The sequence below is a fragment of the Papio anubis genome, unplaced genomic scaffold, assembly GCF_008728515.1.
Source record: "Papio anubis isolate 15944 unplaced genomic scaffold, Panubis1.0 scaffold298, whole genome shotgun sequence".
NCBI lineage: Eukaryota > Metazoa > Chordata > Mammalia > Primates > Cercopithecidae > Papio > Papio anubis.
In genome coordinates, this window is record NW_022163083.1 from 50,401 (window position 1) to 75,991 (window position 25,591).

Below are 25,591 nucleotides of genomic sequence, written 5' to 3' on the forward strand. Positions count from 1 at the left end.
TTATATTTCACATGGGTGACTGAAGTTTTTAACTTGTCCTTCATGTATTTACATAAGAAGTTCACAAACTGGCATCACCAATACAGTGAACTCTCATACTTAATGGTTTTCAGATCCAGGTACGTGCAATACCATATTAAGACCATTCTGGTGAATTCAAATGTTTTGGATCAGGACCATAAATGTAATGAACGTAACGAACGCGGGTTATGCATATACTTTTAGCGATGATGTCTTCTGCTGGCTCCAGGCTCACCTGCAGACTTTCTTAATCCTTTCATGAGCATTTCATTCGGATATTTCTAAGTGAAAAAATGATGTCAAGATAGAAAGTTAAGAGATTGGTATCTATTTCAACTATTGAAGAGGTGAAAAGTAATTGTCATCTAGTTAAATTTGGTCAAGAATTAAACTAAAAAAAATGTAACAAGACAGTCTGTGGTAAAGAAAAAAATATGGTTTTTGGAGTTTGACACAGAGGGGTTTCTATCTTACCTATATCACTTAGAAACTATGTAATATCAAGAAACCAAACTGAACTATCTTTATCTGCAAACTATATTCATCACTATTTTTAATTAAAAATTGAGGATGATAATGTATCATACCTTGTAAGGATGTTCAAAGAATTAGAATTTCTGAAAAAAAAAATGTGTGCTTTAATAGAGTAGATGATCCAAAAAAGTTGGTGTTATTAATTTCAATCAAGTGAGATAATACTTACATAGGATAAAGTAGTATAGAATATTTAGAAGGAATTACTTGGTAGATTAAGTTAAATAATCAGTCAGTTCTATTGACACAAAGATACTAAAAAAGACAGGACAGAGTTAAATACTACAATCTTGTTGCTTATATTTTAGGCCAAGTAGATGAATTTTCTCCAATGACTTAACTTTCTTTGGTATCTAAATTGGTTATAAATTTGTGGCATTTTTATATTTCATTATGACCTTATATATTTGAAAATTATGACAAATATTACAAATTATATTTCTACAGATTCATCACTTCTGGTTTTATTACTAGAGTTCAGAAAATTGAAGAATTTTGGAATGAGGCCATATAACACATGTATAACTCTCCTGATACTATTTTTAATAATTAATTAATGTGTAAAAGAATCATAATGATTCCACAAAAGAGAATCTTTTCAAGGACAATAATTTGACGAATTTCTACCTGTTTTTAACTTACATACAAAATTTCGTTTTCATAATTAGTTCCAAGAGAAGGGGCTCACTATGGCAAGTCTGTTTCCTGATCTCCTTCTTCCCACATAAACATGTTTTCTTTCATCTGTCCAGACAAGCATGAGATAACAGTGGTATACCCAAGAATGCTCATACAAGGAATTCTATCTAGTTTTATGTGAAATATTGTACAACATAGACATCTTTTAACAACAGGGATTAAGAATAATATTTTGTCAATATCCCATTTCCTCTGGGAATTGGCATACTTTGCTCACACTGCAATAAACTTTTGACTTACTATTAGCAAACTTTGACCTTCTTGTTTCTGCAGATTACTCTGCACCCAACAGTCAATGATGTAAAATATTTTACTTTCCATTTGTGCCAGGGCTATTGTTATTCTTGATTCTTCTTAAAACCTGTAGCACCTTCTGCCGCCTATGTTAATTCATTATAGTAGGGAATCTCTTCTTCACTCCTGATTTAGTATGTTTTGATAAAAGCATGCTAGTAGCAAATGTTGATATTTCTTCGAATTCCTTAATTATAGAAATAAGGTTTATTTTCAAGACTGTTTTACAATTATTTTATGAGTACTAGCAGGAAAATTTTTACTTAAATTTGTGTTACAATTTTCAACTGTTAATGGATTTGTTTTGCTCTACTTGTAAATCATGCATTATGTATACTTGCTGAAATATCTAATGTCACTAAAAGTTATCTTAAAATGAAAATATAATAACAGGATTATCTCTAAACATAGTAGTATTTTTTAAAGAGGAGTTGGTGTTTGTATCACATTATGACTCAGTTTTTAAAAATCGAGAATTAAATATGATTATATGAAAACAGATATTAATGCACTTAGCACTTTAATTTTTCTTTTTCACAAAACTAGTAATTATACAGGATTGAAAAATAAAGAAAAACAAAGGAGTAAATAAAGAAAAAAATATTTGAGAGACATATGATGAATAATTTAAATCAAATTAAAAATAAACTACTGGGTAACAGAAACAAAAGACAAAATATGAATTTACATCAAGGAGACTGAGTTCCTCCAGATAATTTCTATCTCATTAAATATGAAAACAAAATGTCACTTGATTTAGAAAGACTGATGTGGAATTTTATATAAATAAGAAATAAATTCTACATGTTCAGAGAAGAGAAAAGTGGTTTAAACACATGTTATGGAAATCCCCAGAAGCCGTGTCACTCCCAAACTGGAGAACTCCAAAGAAGGGTTTCTAAGTCTGAGAACAACATGTAAGTACTATCTCAGTCTCCACCTCCCCATGGAATACCTGCGGGCAGTTCCCTGACTGAGGGAAAGGCAGTGACTGTTACATAGTCACTTGACCCATTTCCCTATAGGAAGTTACTAGTGCCCTTTTCAAAATCAAACTACGGCGTGGGGCGAGGGGAAGAAATCTCTTTACAGTCCATTTCGGATGGAGAAAATATCACAATGCACGGATAATTTGCTAGGGGTAAGGGAGAAGAAAGAATTATTTGAGTAAATGTTTACTGAGCCTGGTCTGCTAGCTAACTTATTTTATAAACACATTTAAAGTATAAAATTTATTCTTGCCTTCATGAAGCTTACATTCAAGGATGAAGAAAAACTCATGTGAAACCAGTATTCACATTCCAAAGTAGGCAATGGGGGAAAATTCCACATATTTTAAAAATAAAATGTTAGAGAGATATATCACTCTCTCTATATATATGTGTTCATATCTATATAACCTATAAACACACACACATAAAAACTAGATGTATCTGCTTTCATTTTAAGTACTTCTTATTCTTCAGAATTTACTGTGAAGCATGTTTACAAAGTTTTAGAAAAATAAACCTTTTTTCTGATTTTTAGTTATTAAGTGGAAAGCACTATATGTATAATGACATCTATTTTGCTTCTATTATTGAGCAATTAAGCCAAATATGTACTCTATTAAATCAATCAGGTAAGCATAGGAGGAGTTGATCTCAGCAAGATCTCCTTTTCAGTCTGTCACTTCTGGTGAATAAGAGTCTGCTAAGATTGTGCCACACACTGTGTATGCAAAGAGGGGTATCCCACAGTGTTTTTGTATGGCTTCAATTCCAAAGGGTAAAAAAACCCCTCTACATTATAATACAGTTCACAGTATTTGCTGCTGTGCAGTCTTGCAGATTCCTGAATAAGATATTTTATTAAACACAGAAAATAAAATTAGCTTTCAAGTTTTTCAGAACTAGAAATGAGATTGATTTATAAAATGGAAAATAATGATTCAATGCTAATTGCCCAACTCTTACTAAAAATTAGATTAAACATTATTTTCAAATACTATAGTCAAATAAAATTTGCACTATGATAAGCTAATACAACAATGAATTTAATAGAAATCCAATTTGTATAGAATAACTACGGTTATAAGAAATCAGTAAGAACAATTTTTTTCTCACATTTTTCTTTGATGTGCTTCCCCAAACAAACTCTCTAAGGGTACTTAATTCAAAGCAATTGCATAAGTCTTCACAGAAAGAAAGAGGAGGAAGTGGGAAGCAGGAAGACAGAAACGGGTAGAGAAAGAGACAAAAAAGGGGGAGAGAAAAGGAAAAATAAGTAAGTAATAGCAAAAGACAAAAACTAATGTTTAAGAATGAAACAGTGCAGTTTATAAATTTGATGTTTTCTATCAAAGACAAAGTTTACAGTACCTGGAATAATACTGTAGTTAGAGTATTATTCCATAAATATTCCTTGGTTTCTTGACTTGTTATAGTAAACCTCAATTCATTTTTCCAAGATGTTCCATAATGTGTGTGCACTCTCATGCAAAGAAAGTGTTCTGCCTTCAGTATAAATGATCCCATCTAATTTGCCTCATTTAATTTTGTATACCTAATCTTAAGATCTAGGTGTGGCATATAGTAGCAGGCTAAAAAGTTGTTAAGTGAATCAATAAATTAAACTTAGACAATTCTGTGTAGTCAATTCCTTCTCTAGGAACATAACATTTTAGAAACATGTATACACATCAAGAATATAATTACATCCTTCTAACTCAAGTGCCTAAAAACAGAGTATCTTTACTTTCTATACGTTTTAGTTCTGGACTTTCAGCCCCTAGGTGAGTAGGTGGCAAAACAGTTCATCTCAAACCTCCTAGAGCATCTTCTTTTATTTAAGATGATGCTATAACTCTGGATTCTTCTTAATAATCTTAAAATATTCAACAATAATCTTAAAATATCCAAGGTTGAAGATTCAGATCTCTACCTTGAGTTAATGAATGAATTTCACACATAAGATTGGGTCTTAACAGAAAAGAGGCTGTTTGTTTACTCTCGCAGCTTTTGGATCAGTATAAACAAACCACCAAAAATGTCAGTAGTGTTAGAAAAACTGGAGTTATGAATAGAATGAATTAACTGTCCACGGAGGAACTTTCACGTTTGATATTCAGAAATGTAACTAAATTTTCTTCTCCGAAGAACCTAAACATAATTTGGAGAGATTAGAGGCAGGTGTTCTGTAAAGTACAGTGTCTAAGAAGGAGCATACCAGAATGACAGGACTAGGTGGAAAGAAGTTATGAAAGTTAAATTTGTGTTTCCTTGTCAATTTGTTTACTTTTTTCCCTGTGACCAATTCAGATGCTACAGAATAAGGCCCATTTATCTAAAAATGAAGATAAATCTCATATATTGATATGCAATATCTGGTTTTAAAACACCTCTGCTTCCCAACAGAGGAAATCCCATAACTTGTAAATTACTTGTCATTTTCTATGTTTGATCACCAAACACATCAAAATCATAACCCTGTCTTTTTCTTAATAATCAAAAGTGACTATGAGTCAATGATGGCATCATAATGTGCGAAACAAAGTATATTCTCAAAACATGCATACCCTTGTATTAATTGATACAAAGAAAATTCTTTACTTCTTGCCTCAAAACCTACCCGTTATAGTTTCTCTTTGTAATTCTATGCAATTGTTTTCATTTCAACTATTGGTATAAAAAAGGAATATATTTTCTCTGATGCAAAATGAGAAACTAAGTTGATAATGCTGTGGACAAAAATTTATGATTATTATATTTGATATTGCATCGACTGTGAAATATTAACTATGAAGTCTAATGTTTACTTTTCAAGATCTGAACCCTGAGTTATTCATACAATAAAATTTCTGAAAATAGTTGCAAAAAATTAAAATCTTGTTACTAATATTTTTCTATTAAATGTGGTTTGTAAAAGTTAATATTTGAACTTTTTCATAGTGGGTACTGAATTTACCAAATGACAAAGTTTGGTATTTTTGGCACATTTTATCTATATTTATTTTATTTTTTTAAAAAAAGGCAACATCTATTCGTTTATCATGCAAAATGTAATCAAACTTAATTTAATTAAGTTTAATATAGTATATAAGAAAAGTGCTGTTTTAGATTTCTGTGATTCAAATATTAAGTTTAAAACGGGTGAATTTTGACTTATCCCCAAAAATATATGTTTTATACTTTAAAAAATCACATTTTGAATATAAACCAAATTGAAAACTTCTGATGCTATCAGGTAACTGAATTGCTAAAAATATTATTTCATATAGTAGTCCATCAAATTTTGGAAATGTGCCTTATGATTTTTAAAAAGTGTTTTTTATCTGTGTTAGCTATCCAAGAATATTAATAGAAAGATTGGGATACAAAATAATTTAAGTATTAGATAACAGCTCTTTTGGCTTACATCTTGCAGCCTCCCTATGGCTCCTGAATACACATGATGGGAAAGAAGTGTAGCATACTAATTTTTAAAATATTATTTGAGATAAGCTGACAAAAGCAGTAAATAATTAGAGTTGAATTTAGCAATTCAGGCTATAAATATTACTTTCTTTTATCCTGTCCACTGCATAGACAATAAAGAATACGTTTAGTTTATATAGGCCAAGCTTCATGAATAGATAGAATAGAGGATATGAATTGGCATTCTGTTTCAAGTCAATGCCAAAAAAATGCCATTTTCAAATCTAGATGTTTCCCATTTAATCTTGTGAATTTTCTTCCATGAGATTCTCTTATAAAATATAAACATTCATGGGAGGTTTTAATGTTTTTGTTTTTGTTTTCTGTTTTTTGTTTTGTTTTGTTGTTTTTTATTTTTATTTTTTGAGACAGAATCTCGCTCTGTCACTCAGGCTGGAGTGCAGTGGCACGATCTCAGCTCACTGAAACCTCCACCTCCTGGGTTCAAGCGATTCTCCTGCCTCAGCCTCCTGAGTAGCTGGGATTACAGGCACCCGCCACCATGCCAGGCTAATTTTTGTATTTTTAGTACAGACGGGATTTCACCATGTTGGTCAGGCTGATCTCAAACTCCTGACTTTGTGATCTGCCCGCCTCAGCCTCCCAAAGTGCTGGGGTTACAGGCAAGAGCCACCTCACCCGGCCTCATGGGAGTTTTTTTGTAATAATAAGAACAATCGTGATTATCATGACAACGGCTAACATTTCACAATGTTTACTATGTGCAAGGTACTATTGTAAGTACTTTACATATAAGGATTTATTGCAACATTACAATAAATCTAGAAAGAGATATGTTATCAATTTTATAGATAAAAAAGCTGAAATACAGAAATGTTAACGTGCAAGGTTACATGTCAATTACTGACAAATCTGGAATACATTATACAAAATTTCTCTGTGATGTTGAGGACAAAGAATCACATTTCTCCTAAGATAAAGAAACAAAATGTACCATTCTATAAAAATATTAGCTGTCTGGATAAGGAAGCATATATGCATGAAGAAAGGACATAAGACATAGAAATCATAAAAGTGCATCTCTGATGAAGAAAAGTATAATTATTCAAGAAATGAAATAATCTTAATAACAACCTTTAGCTACTCTAGGGTTTTAATTTACAGCTTTTGTTTTAAGTATTTTTTTCTGGGTTGAATTTATATATAATACTGTTTATTGAAAACTTTTTATTATTTTCTTTTTTTTTTTTTTTTTGATATTTCAGTGCTATTACATTGAATGAATGTACAACACTTTGCTTCCCTAGCTCTTAAAAGTGGACATAGTCACTTAGCCCATTAGATGCTCTCTCCCAGGACCTGAATTTCCACTAAGCTAACACAAAGACTTCATTCAAAGTGGGGAGATCATTCATAGTGACAGCACTGGGAGAGTTCAGAGGCAGCAAGAATCCAGTGATAGCAATAGAGGTTAGAATGGAATTCTAAACACACGTTTCAGTTGTATCATTGATACGGTTTGATTCTGTGTTCCCACCTAAATCGCATGTCAAATTGTCATCCCCACATGTTGAAGGAAGGGTCTGGTGTGAGGTGATTCAATCGTGGGGGCGAACTTCCCCCTTGCTCTTCTCGTGATAACAGTTCTCATGTGATCTGGTTGTTTGAAAGTGTGTAGCACTTCCCTCTTCTCTCTCTCTCTCTCTCTCTCTCTCTCTTCTGCACTGCAATAGTATGACATGCTAGCTTCCCCTTTGCCTTTCGCCATGTCTGTAAGTTTCCTGAGGGCTCCCAGCCATGCTTCCTGTACACCCTGCAGAACTGTGAGTCAAATAAACCACTTTTCTTTATAAATTACTCAGTCTCAGGTAGTTCTTTATAGCAGTGTGAGAACAGACCAGTACAATCATTATACATACAAATTTTCTACCCAGGTTTCCTTAGCTCTGCCCATATTCTTAGACTGATTCTCCAATATTGCCATGAATTCTCAGAGCTTAATGATAGCCTTTGAATTAAGTTTCTGCTTATTATAGCAGAATTGCTTTCTATTACTTGTCACCATGAATCTTTATTGGTCAACTCCGTTCTTTCCATACCTCAAGATTATATGTCCAACACCCTCATTTTACACTAATCTGAGGTTTAAAAAAGTTTAAAATTTCTGATTATACCAATGGATGCAGTTAATGACAGTGGTTAAATTTCCTTGTCGCCAGGTCAATAGTTACCTATAATTCTGAAAGGTATAAAAGTTCAGAATCATGAGTCTTCTCATTTACTTTTTTGTTTATTAATTCATTCATTTACAAAATTATTGACATAGAAAAATGTCCACTTAGGTAAAGAAAAATTGTGTGTAAATAGTAACATACATATGGCCATGTATAAAATAGATGTGTGTACATTTTTGTAAATATATTGAGATGCTGTATCTTAAAATTAAAATAATGTTTGTATATGGGTAATGATACTTTTAAAAATTATATCATTAAATATTTTTATATTGTCCACGATAAACATAAATTGCTTTAAAATTAGAAAAAGATGTGAGGGTAGATGACAGATAACAGGGTTAATGTGCAGCTCCCACATGGATGGACAGAACAATGTGTGGAGATTCACACCATGAACTTTTGTTCCAAGAATCATCACAGGAGCATACCAGAAAAACTGAAAGAATTCACAGATTATTTGAAAGAAACAGCACGCCACTGCAAATTCCGTGAGACAGGCAAAAACTATGCATTCGGAAAGTGTGAGAGGGAGTTAAAACCTGCCTCCGAACACACACTCACACTGGGGAATCTGAAAATCCAGATTACAGGAGAAGGATTTAACCTTACCTAGAGCTGGAATGTATTTAGAGACCTGCATGAAATATAAAAGTGGAAATAGCATCAGGAAGAGCCTTATAGGCACTTCCATTCTCCAGCTTGAGCCCAGGGAAGCCATCTCTGACTACACCCCACAGAGGTCCTCCAGGAAGGCACCCAGCGGACTTAGGGAGGGGTCACAGGGTGTAAGAAGCTTCCAGCTGAAATTTGTAATAATTTTGAACGGGCATGAAGTTTTTCGAGCAGAATCCGAGGGGTGAACAGGAATTGCTGCAGATATCAGTGCAAGAACTGTGGTTGATATTATGGACATTCAGGGAGGAGTGAGGCCTAAAAGCTGAGCATTCTTGCGCAGTGTGGAAGCTTATAGCCTGTGGCAGTTTTGAGTTCCGCACTCAGGCTGGCGAGATCTAAACCGTTGCTGGCGGGGGACGAGGGGAGTGAGACCAGACTCGCCAACAGTGTGGGAGCTGGCTGAGGCCTTTCACTACTGGCTATCCCCCCATTTCCCTAGCAAACTATATGCCACAGCAGAGGCAGCCATAGTCCCCTCTGGAACATAACTCCCTTGACATAAAAACCACACCCTCGTTCCCCACAGTGGTTGTGGCAATCCCTGCCCAAGGAGAGTCTGAGCTAAGATCCATCTAACCCTGCCCTCACCTGATGGTATTTATCTACCCACCCTGGTAGCCAAACACAAAAGACAATCCTTTATGGTCCTGCTCATTCCTGAGAAACCAGAATACTTCCTGCAGCCAACTTAGGGCAAGCTTATACCCTACTGCAATACTGCAGCTGCTGCTCTCCTGTAAGCTCCACCTCCGGACTAGAGGCCAATCAACTCAGGTCTTTATAGCAACTTATTACAGAATAATCCTACTCCCAGGAAAGAGAAAACAACAGGTAATATCACCAACTGCAACATCCTAACTAACCAGAGGTGCTATATCTGTCCACGTGACAATTTCACTGCTAGCATAATCATCATTCAAGAAAGCCAGAACACTAAACATCTACAGCCAAGAATTCTCACAGAGTCTGCTGCTCTCCCCTGCTACCCCCACCAGAGAAGGTACTGGTATTCATGGCTGGGACACCTGAAGACAGATCACATTACAAGACTATTTGCAGACATTCCGCAGAATCAGTCCAGAGCTGGTAGCCCTGCTAGGTGACTGTCCTGAGAAAAGCAATAATAATCACTACAGTGCAGTTGTCAAGAATCCCATCCCTAGGGGAAGAGGAAGAGCACTACATCAAGGGATTACCCTATACAACAAAAGAATCTGAACAGCAGGCCTTGAGTTCCAGATCTTTCCATTGGTGCGTGGTTTATTACAGCAGAGACACAACTGCAGTGCTGGGTGCAGTAGGCGAAGTCTGTACCTACACCCTAGCACGCAGGCAGCCTCTGTGAACATTAAGGGTTTTGGAGAAGGGGTCCTTGTTCCCCTCTGGTACTACACTGCAGACACAGGTGTGGCTTCCCCCAAAGCAATGCAGCATGAAGGCACAATCCAGCATGAGAGCAGTTACAGTCTTACTGGAAAAATCCAGGGTGACAGCAGTTCCACAGGAGGAGCACATCCCAGATTCAGGCCTGCACGAGAGGCAGAGTCATAATTCTTCCCTACTTGGAGCACCAACATTCCTGTTGTAGCAGGATGAGAGGTGGACAAAACCCCACAGACACCGAGATAGTGAAGGAAGTGGCTTTAATCAGCTGGAAGCATCGGCAGACTAGCATCTTAAAAATCCAAGTGCACAATTTCTATCCCTTTTAAGGGCTCATAACGCTAAAAGTTTTGCATGTAAGGGTCATGATTGATTGAGCAATCTAGGGGGGTATGTGACAGGGCTGCATGCACAGGTAATCAGAGTGAAACAGAGCAGAACGGGAAGTTTCACAATGTCCTTCCATACAATGTCTGGAATCTATGGATAACATCGGTTGCTACGTCATGGGTTGAATTTTAACTATCAGGCTAAGGTCAGGCAGGCCAAGGCCTGGTTTTTAGGTCTGATGCCTGGCGTCGGGCTGCCTGCCTTTGATTTCGTTTCCTTGTTTCTTCTTGAAACATTATACAACAATATAGGGGTCTCCTTCTCTCCTCTCTCACTATAGATGAAAAGAGATGCCTATCTGATCTGAATAGCTGACATGCTACGAGAGCGAGGCTGAGAGGTGAACAGATTTTTCCTGCTGACCTGGCAGGGGAGTTGAGATAGTTCTCACTCATCACACTGATAAAACCTCAGCACATCTAACTGAGATCTCCCCCAGCCATCCTCATCAAGGCTGGGACCTCAGCCCACTGTTGGTTATTACATCTATCTGCCTGCCTTAGCCACAACCAGTGCCTATCCAGGGCTACCACCCCAATTGTGCTGCACCCTGAATCATCAATTAAATAAATAAAACACTGGAAAAAAATTAAATAAACAAATAAAATGTACACCACAAGAGAAATAAGATTCAAGAGATTCCTGCTATTCCAACACAATAGGAGAAGTGAAGTAGTTTGCATACCAAGAATATAACAACCACAACCAGCTTAAGGGAAGCCGGCACACAAAGACATTCTATGACTAAGAAATTCATACAGAATCTTCACCCCTACAAATACCAAGAACCAAATTAGGCTAAGCTAAATATTAGTCTGGTCCTTAAGAGTGGAGAAAAACAGTTCAATTAAAACTATATTAAAGAACAATTTGAAGAAACAGTCTACCCAAATGGGAAGGAACCAGAGAAGTAATTCTGGTTATGACAAAACAAGATTCTATGACACTCCCAAAACATCACACTGTCTTCCTAGCAATAGATCCAAACGAAAAAGAAATCTCTGAATTATCAGATAAAGAAATCAGAAGGTAGACTATTAAACTACTCAAAGAGATATCAGAGAAAGGTAAAAACAACTTGAGAAATTTTAAAAAATAGAGGATATGGATGAAAAATTCTCCAGAGAAATAGATGTTATGAAGAAAAAACAATCACAACTTCTGCAAATGGAAGACACACTTAGAGAAATGCAAAATGCATGGAAAGTTTAAACAAGAGACCAGAACAAATAAAAATTGAGATTACTGAGAAAGAATATAAATCTAAAAGTCTATAAAACATATTTAAGGAAATAATCAAGGAAAACTTCCCCAGCCTTGCTAGAGATCTAGACATCCAAATAAAAGACGTTCAAAGAATACCTGGGAAATTCATCACAAAAAGATCATCACCTAGGCACATGGTCATCAGGCTAATCTAAAGTCAAGATGAAGGAAAGAATCTTAAGAGCTGTGAAGCAAAAGCATCATGTAACCTATACAGGAAAACCTATCTGATTAATAGCAGATTTCTCAGCAGAATCCCCCGAAGGGATTGGGTTCCTACTTTTAGCCTCCTTTGAGAAAACAATATTCAGTCAGTATTTTTGTATCCAGCAAAACTAAGTTTCATAAAAGAAGTAAAAATACGATCTTTTTCAGAGAAACAAATGCCGAGTGAGTTTGTCACTACCAAGCCAGCACTGTAAGAATTACTAACAGGAGTTCTAAATGCACCAAAATAGAACCTCCTTAAAGCATAAATCTCACAGGATATATAAAATGATAACACAATGAAAAAAAAAAAAGCCCCACAAAGTATTTAGGCAACAACTAGCACGATCAATAGAATTGTACTTCACATCTCACTGCTAACATTGAATGTAAAGTCATAAATGCTTCAGTTAAAAGACAAAGAATGGGAGAATGTATAAGAATTCACCAACCAAGTATCTGCTGTCTTCAAGAGACTCACCTAACACTTAAGAACTCACATAAACTTAAGGTAAAGGGATGGAAATATATATTCCATGCAAATAGACACCAAAAGCAAGCAGGAGTAGGTATTCTTATGTCAGACAAAACAGACTTTAAAGCAACAACCACTAAAAAAGACAAAGTGGTACATTACATAATGATAAAAGAACTAGTCCAACAGGAAAATACCACAATCCTACATATATATGCATCTAATACTGGAGGCCCCAAATTTATAAAATAATTACTACTAGACCTAAGAAATGAGATAGATGGCAACACAATAATAGTGGGGGATTTCAGTACTCCACTGATAGCACTAGAGAGGTCATCAAGACAGAAAGACAACAAAAAACAACAGATTTAAACCACAGAAAAAAATTGACTCAGCAAATATTTACAGAACATTCTACCCAATGACTGCAGAATATACATTCTTCTCAGCAGCACATGGAACTTTCTCTGAGATAAACCATATTATAGGCCACAAAACAAGTCTCAATAAATTTCAGAACATCAAAATCAGATTAAGTATCTTCTCAGAAGACAATGCAGTGAAACTAGAAATTAACTCCAGAAGGAGCCCTCAAAACTATACAAATTCAGGAAAATAAAATACTCCGCTCTTGAATGATGTTTGATTCAACAATGAAATCAAGATGGAAATTTAAAAGTTCTTTGCACTTAACAATAGCAGTGACACAACTTATCAAAACCTATAAAATTCAGCAAAAGCAAGTGCTAAGAGGAAAGTTTATATCATTAAATGCCTACATCAAAAAGTCTGAAAGAGCACGAATAGACAATCTACAGTCACACCTCAAGGAACTAGAGAAACAAGAACAAACCAAACCCAAATCCAGCAGAAGAAAAGAAATATCGAAGATCAGAGCAGAACTAAATGAAATTGAAACAAACAAAAATACAAAATATAAATTAAACAAAAATCTATTTCTTTTAAAGATAAGCAAAATTGCTAGACCACAAGTGAGAATAACCAAGAAAAGAAGAGAGAAGATCCAAATAAGCTTAGTTAGAAATGAGATACTAAAACCAATACTACAGAAATATAAAAGATCATTCAGGGTTATTATGAACACCTTTACACACACAAATTAGAAAATCTAGAAGAGCAAGATAAATTCCTAGAAGTATAAAACCCTCCTAGAATAAACAAAAAAGCATTGTAAACTCTGAACAGACCAATAACAAGTGCTAAGATCGAAACCATAATAAAAAAAAAAATTGCCAAAAAAAAGAAGTCCAGGACCAGATAAATTCAGAGCTGAATTCTAACAGACATTCAAAGAAGAATTGGTACCAATCGTGCTGCAACTATTCCAAAAGATAGAGAAGGAGAGAATCATCCCTAAATAATTCTGTGAAGCCAATATCACCTTAATACCAAAACCAGGGAAATGACATAACAACAACAAAAAGCTACAGACCAACATCCCTGATGAACATAGATACAAAAATCCTCAACAAAATACTAGCTAATGGAATACAACAATATGTCAAAATGATAATACATCATAATCAAGTGGGTTTCATACCAGGGATGCAGGAATGGTTTAACATACGCAAGTCAGTAAATGTGATACATCATATAAACAGAATTAAAAACAAAAATCATATGATTATTTGGATATGTGTATGTAGAAACACTTTTGACAAAATCCACATCCCTGTATAATAAAAACCCTCAGCAAAATTATCAAAAAAGGGACATACCTCAAAGTAATAAAAGTCACACATGACAAATCCACTGCCAACATTATACTGAAAAGGGAAAAACTGAAAATATTCCCTCTGATAAATGGAACAAGACAAGGATTCCAACTTTTACCACTTCTATTCAACATATTACTAGAAGTCCTAGCCAGCGCAATCAGACGAGAGAAAGAAATAAAGGGCATCTGAATCGGTAAAAAGGAAATCAAGCTGTGGCTATTCAATGATGATATGATCGTATACCTAGAAAACCCTAGAGTCAACCAAAAAGCTTATAGAACTGACAAATGAATTCGGAAAAGATTCAAATCAATGTATACAAATCAGTGGCACTTCTCTACACCACCAGCAACCACATTGAGTGTCAAAATAAGAACTTAATCCCTTTACAGCAGCTGTGAATAAAATGAAATGAAATAAAATAAAATAAAATAAAATAAAATACTTAGGAATACTCCTAACCAAGGAGATGAAATATCTCTATAAGGAAAACTAAAATCTTGCTGAAAGAAATCATAGATGACACAGACAAATGGGAATACATACAATGCTCATGAATGTGTAGAATCAATATTGTGAAAATTACCATATTGCCAAAAGCAAACAACAAATTCTCATCAAAATACCATCATCTTTCTTCACAGAAGTAGTAAAAAAAAATCCTAAAATTCACATGGATCTAAAAAAGAGCCCCTATAGCCAAAGCAAGACTAAGCAAAAAGTACAAATCTGGAGACATTACCTGATTTCAAACCATACTAGAAGGCTACAGTTACCAAAACAGCATGGCACTGGTGTAAAAATAGGCACATAGATGAACAGAACAGAATGGAGAACCCAGAAATAAAGCCAAATTCTTACAGCCAATTGATCTTTGACAAATCAAATCAAATAAATAAATAAATAAATATAAAAAAAAAGAGGAGAAAGGACACCCTATTCAACAAATGGTGCTGGGATACCTGGCAAGCCACATGTAGAAGAATAAGGCTAGATCCTCATCTCTCACTGTATATAAAAATCAACTAAAGATGGATCAAATACTTAAATCTAAGACTTAAAGCTATAAAAAAATTCTAGAAGTTAACACTGGAAAAACTCTTCTATACACTGGCTTAGGCACAGACTTCATAACCACGAATCCAAAAGCAAATGAAACAAAAACAAAAACAAACAGGTAGTACCTAATGAAAATAAAATGCTGCTGCACAGCAAAATAAATGATCAGCAGAGTAAACACAACCCACAGAATGGGAGAAAATATTCACAAACTATGCATCTGACAAAGAACTAATATCCAGAATTTACACGGAACTCAGTCAGCAAGGAAAAAACAAATAATTTCATCAAAAAATAGCCAAAGGACATAAATACACAATTTTGAGAAGACATAAAACAAATACAATAAAAATATAAACAAATAAAAATATATTAATTATATTAATAAATATATTAAAATATGCCCATCACCCATTATCAGGGAAATGCAAATTAAAACCACAATGAGATACCACTTTACTCCTGCAAGAATGACCACAGTTGAAAAATAAAATCACAGATGTTGATGTGGATGTGGTGAAAAGAGAACACTTTTACACTGCTGGTGGGAATGTAAACTAGTTCAACTACTATGGAAAACAGTATGGAGATTTCTTAAAGAACTAAAAGTAAATCTACCATTTGACCCAGTAGTCCTACTACTGGGTATCTATCTACTCAAAGAAAAGTAAAAGCAAGACGTTTAGCTGACTCACAGTTCAGCAGGGCTGAGGAGGCCTCAGAAAACTTAAAATCATGGCAGAAGGAGAAGGGGAAGCAAGGCACCTTCTTCACAGGGTGGCAGGAAGGATAAGTGCTGAACAAAGGGAAAATAAAACCATCAGATCTCCTGAGAATTCACTCACTATCACAAGAACAGCATGAGGGAAACTACCCTCATGATTCAATTACCTCCACCTGGTCTCTCCCTTGACACGTGGGGATTGTGGGGATTATGAGGATTACAATTCAAGATGAGATTTGGGTGGGGACACAAAGCCTGACTATTTACTGATATTACCTATCCTATCTAGACTTACATTCTTTACCCACAAGAAGAAAATAACAATAGTGTTTACTTTAAGTTGTTATTTTAAGGATTTTTTTAGATAATGCTATTAAAACACTTAGCACAAACCTTGCCACATTTTAAGTACCCAATTGTAACTATTTCATTATCATTATAATTTAAAAGGTCATCATAAATATGTCTATTACAGCATAAGTGAACATGATCAAACATGGAACAAATTCTGAGGTTTGCAGTAAAGGAATTAATTTCTTATGAATTGAAATAATGCCAAGTGCCATATTAAAATTTAACCTACATCTAATTTGTGCAGAAATCATTCATTGCTTTTTCAAAAGATGTAAATAAGAAACTGATATGGAACAACAATGTTTTAATTCTCCAGATAAAGGGGGATGCATTGCATGATAGAAATGGCTAATCTATTATCCTGAGCCTTTTTATTCAATACAAGTAAGTGAACAGGATGAACACAGGGAAAAAATACTAAAGGAATCTTTGAACTGGAGATTAGCATGTAAAATACAAAACAGAAGTGGCAAGGCAAGGGAGATAAACAGATTTGTTACAAGAAAAGCTTAAAAAAAGGGAAATTTGTTTACAAGGAGGGGAAGATATATGTGGGAATTTATATGACATAAAAAGAAATTATTATGATATCTGGAAACCTTGGAACTGAAAGATGTACCTTATTTCACTTTTTTCTTCCCAATGTGCCACTCAGTTGCATTTAAAAAAAAATTTCTTTTTTTTTTTTTTTTGTGAGTTGCATATTTATTCATGGAGGACACATACGTCTTTCTTCCAGAGGCTCACTACCACAGCTCTGAGGCCCTACCACTTTCTTCAGTTCTGTTAATCCATAAGAAGTAAATAAATGCATCATTTAAAAATATGGCAAAAATACCCCAGCCCTGCTGAACTGTGAGTCAGCTAAACGTCTTTCTTTTACAAATTACCCAGTCTCAGGCAGTTATTTACAGCAGTATAAAAATGGACTAATACACTTACCCAAGGACGCAATATATGTGACAGCTCTAGGGAGAGAGCTCCGGTCTGCCTGATATGAACCCGTAGATAAAGCTAGTAGGCAATACTACAAGAAGTCATCAAATGGCCAGCTATGATCTAAAATAAGAAAGTCTAGGAAAAGTGAAAGAATAATGTCAAGGTATATACTTTTGTACAATTTGACATTCCTAATGACAGAGTCAAGCAAGGTACCAGAGGCATCTGTATTAAAGAACAGTGGGACAGTAACAATTGACCAGTCTATATACAGTGACATATGCCTACTAATTAACACACATAACTTAGTCCTTAATTATACTTCTATTTTTGTTTATTAGAGATCATTGTCTCAGTAAGGAAGGAAATCATTGTCAGGACTAATGCTAGTAACCCTTGAAATACGTTAATGTCATTTCTTCTTGAGAAATACTATGTATTTGAATTGAAATAAACATTTAAAACCATAGGAAGTTGATATGGTTTGGATTTGTGCCCCTACCCAAATCTCATGTCAAACGGTAATCCCCAGTGTTAGAGGAGGGGTCTGTGGGGAGGTGACTGGCTCATGGGGGCAGGTTTCCCCCTTGCTGCTCTCATAATAGTGAGTTCTCATGAGATCTGGTTTAAAAATGTGTGCACCTCTCCCTTCACTCTTCCTCCTGCTCTAGCCATGTAGGACGTGTCTGCTTCCCCGCTGCCTTCTGTCATGACTGTAAGTTTTCTGAGGCCTCCCCAGCCATGTGGAACTGTGAGTCAATTAAAATTCTTTTATTAAAAAAAAAAAAAAAAAGAAAAGTAAGTCATTATATGAAAAAGACACTTGTACCTGCATATTTATAGCAGCACAATTTGCAGTTGCAAAAATATGGAACCAGTCTAAACGCCCATCAACCAACAAGTGGACAAAGAAAATGTGATACACACACACACACACACACACACACACACACTATGGAGTACTATTCAGACATGAAAAGGAACAAGCAACGTTATTTGCAGCAACCTGGATGGAGTCAGACACTATTTTTCTAAGTAAAGTAACTCAGGAATGGAAAATCAAACATTGTATGTTCTCACTTATACATGGGAGCTAAGTTATGATACGGCAAAGGCATAAGAAAAATATAATAGTCTTTGGGGACTATGGGAGAAGTGTGGGAGTGGAGTAAGGGATAAAAGACTGCACATTGGGTACAGTATATACTACTTTGGTGACAAGTGCACCAAAATCTCAGAAATCACCACTAAAGAACTTACCCATGTAACCAAAACCCACCTGTTCCCCAAAAACTATTGAATAAAATAAAATATAATAAAATTTAAAAAAATAAAACAACATTGGAAGAAAATAGATTTTACGAAAAGTATAATCCAATAACTAGTTTCTCCTGTTTATTTTTATTAAGGTTTTATTAGGTGAAATTGACCCATAATTAAGATTAAAAGCCTTTGGTTTCAATCTTAACCAACTTTTTAATAAAAGAGAGTATATTCCATTGATTTCATTTCTGTTTCTACTATTTTCAATTATTAAATATATTAAAATATATGTTCTGTTAATGTAATAATCTAGCATAGTATACAGCTTCAATAATTGCAACACATATACTTATCTTTGAAATTTGTGACCATCTTTCTTTAGAGAAGAAATTGCTACTGGTCACCATACAAATGTTTTTTATTTGGATATCGCCATTTAATTCAGGAAAATGATTGCACAAATGCTTAGTTAAATAAACTTTCCAGTAAAATTAGACATAAAATGTGTGTAGTTGATACCAAAAGGTTGTTTTTTCTCATTTTTTTAAAATGTAGAACAGAAAAAAGTCTCATTCAAAAGTCTTACCATCAATAAAACGCAACAATTGAAATAGATTCAGATTCATTTGATAGAGATTTAAAAATAAAATGTAGTTTGGCATATCTGCAGAACAAATCTATTTAAACTCAACAGGGCACTTATCTCTTTTTTTTCCCTGAGGCAATCCTGTCTGATGCTGAATAGAGTAGCATATAGCAATTACCATCATATTAAAATGACAAAATTTAGCTTCTAAAAGGGTTAGAGGACTAGGATGAAAGAAGAAAGGATTAAAAAACACTGAGCCACACAAAGCAAAGCCATTAACCATTCATTCCTGAATACAGGAGAATTTAAAGATGCATTACAGAATCTGGGTGTAGGTTTTACAATCATTTGTGGCAGGTATTTAGGGAAATGGTGAGATTCTGATTTCAATTTAACCTTGACATGAGTAATAAGATTTTCAGATAAAAAATATATTTATGAAATGTAACCATTTCCTAAAGGCTTAAGACATTTTTAATATATTTTATTTTTAAACAGTTTCAGACTTACAGAATGCCATGGTCTGGATATTCGTGTCCCTTCAAAATTCATGTTGATATCCTAAGCTCCAAGGTGATGTTATAGGGAAGTTAAGCCAATTTTTGTTGTCTCTATAGTTTTGCCTTTTCCAGAATGCAAATGTCATATAATTGGAAATATGCAGTAGGTAGGCTTTCAGACTGGCTTTTTAAACTTAGAAATATGAACTTTGAATCTCCTATGTATCTTAATGGCTTAATAATTCATATTTTTATTGCTGAAAATTATTCTCTTGCATGAATGCACCATACTTTATTTCTTAATTCTCCTATTAAAGGGCATCTTGTGCTTTTAATTTTTGGTGGAATAAAGCTTCTACAAACACTCTTGTATATATTCTGTGTAGACATAGTTTTCAAATGATTTAAGTAAATGCCTAGGAACACGATTGCAAGACTATACGGTAAAACTTGGTTTACATTTGAATAAACTACCAAACTGTCTTCCACAGTGGTTAGGCCATTTTATATTCCTACAATAAATTAAGAGTTTTCAGTGCTCCATATGCTCCCCAGGAACTGATGTTGTCATTGTGATAAGCAGAATTATTGTCCTTCAGCCTATGTCCAATAAGGCTCTTATAGTGCTTACATTAGAGGGCAAGCCTTTGTTATCGAGAGTATACAGGTTTATTTCATTGTGGTTACTGTTTTCATTCCTCTGCTTCTGATTTTACTTGGTTTAAGAACCTGATCGGTTTCCTGAAAGTGAACTCATGAAAGTAGATGTATTCAAAGACTGTGGTCCCCAGAAATGTCTTACTCTCATACGAGTTTACAATCCTCAGAATTCATGAAAAGAATCATGTAAGTGTTCCAGTTAGTATAGGACTCCAGTGGATTCTGGTCCAAATAAGCCGATTTTGACTGTGATTTTATATATTCTCTTGTCTCTATAGATCCCAGGGTGGTGGCTTGTCCAGAGTCCTCAATTCTCCAGTGAGTAAGAAAACGTCTTTGATTTTTCGTTCGCTCAGCTTTTGTCTTTCTGTAAGGATGCAGTTGATGTTTTCAATCTTGTTACATGTAGAAGCTGAAACTTAAAAGTCAGCTTCAAATAATATTTTTATTGTTAATTTAGAATCTATTTACTGGTATTCTGTAGTTACAGTAGCCCACTGACTCTTCTCTTGTCTCCCAAGATATTTCTCTTATCTACTACAAATTGTTCTGCTTTTCAACCCACATAGCCATGAATCTTCTCATACATCCAACAATTCATTTTCAGTGTAAAATGCCTTGAGTTATGTGCTCAATGATTCACTTAATAACCTTGTGTCTCAGTTTCCAAATATCTAAAATGAAAGTTAGAATATGGAATACTATTCAGGATTATCTGTAAGTTATTTTTTTTCGTGGCTCATGTTCTATATACAGTTGCATGCAAAGCAACATTTTAAAAATAGAATCACAGTTTGAATTTTTTAAAGCAGTGGTATTCAAAATGCAGTTATTGAACTAGCAGCTTCAACCTTATCTAGGAACTTTTTAGAAATGCAAGTTTTTGAGCCCCAAACCTGAACTAAAGATACAGAAACTCTGAGGGTGAGATGAAGAATCCGGTTTTAAAAGGCTCTACAGGTGACTCAGAGTCAAGTTAAAATTGAGAACCACTGCTGTCGAACAGTGTATTCATTGTTTTATATAATCTTTCTCTAAATTGTTGTTAAATTACATAACTATAATTTAATGTACATTTATTATTCCTTTCTATTTAGACTTTCATAGATTGGTTTTCAAAATATGCTTGCATATTTACTTATAAATATGGTCATTTCTATGAGTATCTTAATAGTGTAACTTAGTTCTGTAGGTATGTGGCACTGTAAGCAGGTGGATCATTCAATATGCCTATAGATTCAGGTGGAAGCATGTGTCAATATAAATGGAAAGGAGTCTACAATGATAAGAGGCTTCATGAACATGGATTTTTTAATGAATCTGTAGTACATGTTCAGAATTTGAACTTCCATATTGACACATGTAAATGAAATTAGGATCAAATCACCAGTTATGATTAATTTATAGATGTGAACATAATTGGAACTGTTTTCTAATAGGCTTAACAGCTTTTTCCTGTTATTGAGTAAACATTTGTGTGATATTTTGCTTTACCACAGACAAATAATTACATATTTTCTCTGCATCTATACCTACTTGTTTTCAGTATGCCTAATATCTGGCATAGATCAATATTTATGTCAAAGAACACATTATTTTCTCAGGTGACAAAACTTTAAAAAGATAACCTTAGAAGTTTTCCATAGATAATCACCGCAGGTGAGGTTCAGGATAAGCTAATTGATTGGTAATTTGTGAGCAAATAATTTTTTGGCAAGATTAGAAAAGTTTGTTATAAATTGAGGTGGATGTTGAGAAAGATGAAATCAAGATTTTCTATAACATATACTATTGTGATTCCTTTCTTTATAAAGCAACTATTTTTATAAGATATATCTCACATCAAATCCATCCCCTCCATTGTGTCTGCACCAATCATTTTCTATGTAAAATTGTTGAATAGAAAGGAAATTATAATTAAGGTTGCATTCCTGTTGTGTTCCAAATGACACCTGCAACTGAATCACCTGTGATGTTTACTAAATATGCAGATTTCAGTCTTAGAGTAATGAAATAAAAATGTAGGAATATGGAACTCAAATATTGGCTCAGAAATCTAGAGCAGCTCTAGATTCTGTTATTAAGTAAAGTCATTTAAAAAAATCTATTCAAAATATTTAGAGTTATTGGTCCTTTATAGTAAACAGTGTGTTTTTACTCAACTGTGGGAAAGTTAACAAATCTTAATACACTGATTTATTTAAGTTTTATTACTACATAGGTGTTGTTACGTTAACTGTTATGATGTCCAAATATAAAGTTTAAACAATATTCATAAGATAGGATTCAGAAAATGGCAATCTGATGCTTGGCTAGCATGTAAAGCATTAAATATTATGTAACAAGAGTTATTCATATTTTAAAATACTGATTCATCTCTCTAGAGATATAGTGGGGAACATTTCTATTAAAACAATTTAAAATAACAGTAAAAATAATCACCTCATTTTAGACTATCAGAGGAGAATGAACCTAATTTGAAAAGCAGTAACTTATCAAAAGAAATCATGGCTTTTCAATCCTTTCTATTATTTTCCTTGTGTCCCAAGAAAAAAATAAAATAAGACTTACTAGTTTCATGACATTTTAATCTTGTGCTTTAAGGATGGGTTTCATGTGGTGATGGTAGCTTAGATTGAGAGGCATTGTTCACCTTTAGAATCACATTGATTTTTTTTCACATATGTTTTATGAATCACAAAACCTAAAGCAGTAATGTGTTAGCAAAAGGGCGCTGGTATAATTTATAGTAAGGTAATGTTGACTTGAGAAGAAAAAGCTGGTGGTATTTATATCAATACTTAGAGTAATTCTTGACCTATATTAGCAGTTCAATAAATATTATTGAATAAAAAATAATACAGTTAAATGTGTAACCATTTGCTTAACAGATTTGTATATGGGGTAGATTAGGAATGCTAATAATAATAAGACCTAAAATTAATTAAGAAACACACATTATTTACAATTAATTTCTAAACAAAAATCAGAAAAAAATATTAAAATATTTCATGTTTTTAAATCTATGCCTTGACAAAGTGACAGCTCATCTGGGCCTGGCATGGTGGCTCACGCCTGTAATCCCAGCACTTTTGGAGACCGAGGTGGGCAGATCACCTGAGGTCAGGAGTTCGAGGCCAGCCTGGCCAACATGGTGAAACCCTGTCTCTACTAAAAATACTCTCTCTCTCTCTCTCTATATATATATATATATGGCCAAGCGTAGTGGCACTCGTCTGTAGTCCCAGCTACTCGGGAGGCTGAGACAGGAGAGTCTCTTGAACACAGGAGAATTCTAGTGCAGTGAGCCAAGATTGCTCCACTGCACTACAGCCTGGGCAACAGAAAGAGACTCCGTCTCAAAAAAAAAAAAAAAAAAAAAAAAAGTCATAGCTCATCTGATTTTACTCAGAGGACTCAGAGGATAATAAAATAAAAATAAATCTTAAGGGTTCCCATGACCTTCTGACATTGTTTTCTCTTGAGAGATTGGCCATATTTTCCATTGACTATTGATTTAATAACTAATTTTAGGAAGTTACTGTCCTGAAAATGTGCTACCATGAGCTGTAGTTCTCTTAGTGCCCACTCTCTCTCTTTGGGTAAGAGGTTAATAAGTTTGGAATAATATGTTAAGCATGGAACCCCTTGCTCTGTATTACTAAAATACTATGCCCACAGAGAGGGAAATTTGTTTCTTTCTTCTCCAGGGATAGGTCTGTCTGTGGCAGAGACCTACCCACATTCAGGGAAGATAAATATATATGTTAAATTCCGTGCTTTCTATTAGAAAGTACAGTTTTCCATAAATAGCAGCAATATAATATAACCTACAGATAATCAATAATTACACCTCTCTCCCTTTTATGAAATACTTTCTTTACTTGGCTTCCAAGGGACTACTTTTGACTCCTTCTTTTTCTGTCACGAAAATTTTACGTGAAATGTGATATGCAGAAATGTGGAAAATATATACAAAATTACATAAACATATAAATGCAGGTTTATAGTGCAAAAACTCTACATATCTACAACCATGTCAAAAAATAAAACATCACTACAAACCAGAAACTTCTATTTTTGTCCTTTATTAATGAGAACTGTCTCTTTGCCAATATAGGTAACTGTAATATTATTTTTATGGTACTCATTTCCCTACTACTCTGTTTTTTTCACATATAGGTAACTGTAATATTATTTTTGTGGTATGCATTTCCTTACTATTTTTTTCACACATCCATCAACCATATATACCTATAAAATATTAACTTGAGTTTATTTTGAATACATAGAGAGCTATATATATATCTATAAACACATATATAGAATATATGTAGATATGTACATGTATATCTATATATAAACATGCATATATGGATATAAATGCTATCTATATATAGATATATAGTGTATATATACACATATATATAGAGAGATAGATATTCATGAATATCTATCTATCTATAGGCATAATGTGGAGATAGGTTTGGTTCCAAGTCACACAAATACTTTGTTTTCCCAGTGCATATGAAAGTTACATTTACACTATAGTCTATAGATATGTAAATGTGTAATAGCATTAGGTCTAATAAAAAATAAAAATCTAAATTAAAAACACTTTATTACTAAAAAAATGATAACAATTATCTGAGTCTTCAACAAGTCATAATCTTTTTGTTAGTGGAGAGTCTTGCCTCAGTGTTCATTGTTGTTGAGTGATCAGGGTGGTGGTTGCTTAAGGCTGGGGTGGCTGTGACTATTTCCTAAAATAAGCAAATAAAGTTTACCACATGAACTGACTTTTCCTTTCAAGATAGATATCTATGTGACATGCAATGCCATTTGATAGCATTTTACCCACAGTAGAACTCCTTTCAAAACTGGAGTCAATCCTCTCAGATTTTACCACTGCTTTATCAATTACATTGATGTAATATTCTAAGTCCTTCATTGTCATTTTAACAATGTTCACAGCATCTTCAGAAGTAGATTCCATCTCAAGAAACCACTTTCTTTGCTTATCCATAAGAAGCAATTACTCATCCACTCAAGTTTTACACATGGGATTGCAGCAACTCAGTCACCTCTTTGGGCTCTACTTCTAATTCTAGTTCTCTTTCCATTTCTTTGCAGCTGGTTCCTCTACTGAAATCTTTATCCCCTCA

General features: G+C 34.2%; 1 long non-coding RNA gene across 1 annotated transcript in view; it reads right to left on the reverse strand.

Annotated features, from left to right (window-relative positions):
• LOC116272991 overlaps nucleotides 1-25,591 on the reverse strand; it is a 76,138-nt gene that overhangs the window by 15,569 nt on the left and 34,978 nt on the right. The window contains exons 2-4 of the long non-coding RNA XR_004181504.1: nucleotides 17,418-17,549; nucleotides 609-638; nucleotides 257-302 (exon numbers count right to left, since the gene is read on the reverse strand). This is a non-coding gene — a long non-coding RNA (uncharacterized LOC116272991). The remainder of the gene's footprint in view (nucleotides 1-256; nucleotides 303-608; nucleotides 639-17,417; nucleotides 17,550-25,591) is intronic.